Source organism: Pseudonaja textilis, unplaced genomic scaffold (genome assembly GCF_049901715.1).
Source record: "Pseudonaja textilis isolate UNSWEBS1 unplaced genomic scaffold, rPseTex1.2 PTEXSCF25, whole genome shotgun sequence".
Classification (NCBI taxonomy): domain Eukaryota; kingdom Metazoa; phylum Chordata; class Lepidosauria; order Squamata; family Elapidae; genus Pseudonaja; species Pseudonaja textilis.
In genome coordinates, this window is record NW_028262874.1 from 791950 (window position 1) to 793826 (window position 1877).

Here is a 1877-nt window from a genome sequence, read left to right on the forward strand (position 1 = left end):
CCTGAAAGCTGGGGTATCCTTTTCCAGATGACTAGGTCAAAAGGCAGAGAAGGGAGTGTGGGTAAAACATATTCTAGTTGTCCCCTATTTCTGCCTGGCACTGGCTTGCTTAAAGGGGGAGCCATAATCTGTGCCTCAGTATTCCCTTCCCTGAAATGGGTTTCAGGCTTTTCTTTCTTTCTTTTTTTATTTTTCTCAGTCAGGTCTTTGGTCCTAACAATTTCAGCCCAGCAGTACCAATAGGGTATTTGGCTGGGCCTAATGCATGTTCTAAGTGCTTTCAGGGTTTTATAATCTAAAGTACCACTATCAGGACAAATTTGTCTACCCATGTCATCTCGCAATAAAGCCCACTTTTTGCTAGCCCACTTTTTACAAACTCTTTTCAGTTCCTTTCTATTCAAGTAATTTATCCAAGGGGGTCTCTTCCATTGCCCTCGAGCTACAACTTCCCATATTCCCTACCTGATGTGGGGATTACTTTGGTTTAGCCGGGCTCCCGCCTGTCAGTTTTCAGACAAAAAAGGTCTGAAAGGACTCCTGGGTTTCCTACACACGGAGCACGGTCCCCTTTCTCATAGGGAAACTTCGCCAGTCAGTTTTAAGACCCCCTAAAAACGGGATCTTGGAGGACCGTCTGCCCCCAGCAGCACGGTACGGGCCCCTTCCTACACTCCGCCAGTCAGTTTTCAGATCTCCCTTAAAGGTGGGGATCCGGAAGGACCTGCTCTGCTTTGTAAGGCAAACTATTTCCAATTTTGTTTGCCAGCAGCCGGTACAGGCCCCTTCTAAATACACAGGGCTTTACTTGCAGGATGCACTGGGACTATTTATTCTGCTTTCTATTTATTTCCCAACAACAGTTCCTTTCTCAGCCCACTCGGTTTTTCTTACGTCCTTCAGAAGGACTCACACTCTGTGATTACCCCTTGAGTTCCCAAATCCAGCCGGTCACGGCTTGTTGGAGCTAGCAGCTGGCTGGAGTGCGGCTGGCAATCACAGAGGAGGTGATGTCCCACTGTTTCAGCAGAGAAAACCCACACTCACACACCTGGTACATTCACGCTTCCACTCCCCTCCCTAGTAAGATTATAAATTTGAAGTGGTACTCACCTGCTTCCAAGCAGCTGTTGAGCAGAAAAGCTCAATAACTCCCTTTACTACCCTTATGCCTTCCGGGCTGGGTCCGTGGATGTTTTCCCTGGACAAAGAAGGTCCATGCCGGCTGGGTTTGGATCTGCGGGCCCGGTCTGGTGGCAGGGTTGGCTGGAAAACCTTCGTGGTCGCCAATTGTTGAAAGGATCTCAAAATGCCTTTCTTCCAAGGGTTCTTTTTTTTCCTGCTGGGAGTGCTTTCAGAGTAAGGACACAGACAGAGGCAGCTATTTGGAAGCAAGTTTCCTTTAATTTTCAGGAAGGCAAGAGATAGCAAGAAGTCTGCATTCCTGGGGCTAGCCAGCTTTGTGTAATAAACTCCTGATTTTTATACCTGTTCTCCTTTTGTGTGTGAGTGCTTAAATCCTGTCAGGGCGGGGTTGTCTCCATTTCCGTCAGAGGGTAAACTCTGCGGGGTGGTTTGATTGGATTATTAGTTTCATTTCTTATATCTGTTTAGTGGCAATCTCCTGTCTGCTATGTGTCTTTTGTTCTATTTGTTTTGCTGATTTGGCATGGCCTTTTGTTTGTAAGGGAGCTTTAATTACTTGGCTTTTGTCTAGGGGGCTTCTTTCAATACCTTTTATCCAATCTCTTTTCCTATGCAAGTTTGCTTTTATGGCTAGCCTGATGTTCCCCTCGCATTTTTCCTACTTGGATGTCACCCCTGCCCTGGTGAAGTTCCCTTTCCACACCACGATGCCAACAAATGTCACACTTCTT

At 46.7% G+C, this 1877-nt stretch overlaps 1 long non-coding RNA gene across 1 annotated transcript in view; it reads left to right on the forward strand.

The window, feature by feature from the left end:
• Nucleotides 1–1449, forward strand: part of LOC148123689 (uncharacterized) — a 64850-nt gene extending 63401 nt beyond the window's left edge. The window contains exon 3 of the long non-coding RNA XR_015740593.1: nucleotides 1414–1449. This is a non-coding gene — a long non-coding RNA (uncharacterized LOC148123689). The remainder of the gene's footprint in view (nucleotides 1–1413) is intronic.
• The last annotated feature ends 428 nt before the right edge of the window (nucleotides 1450–1877 follow it).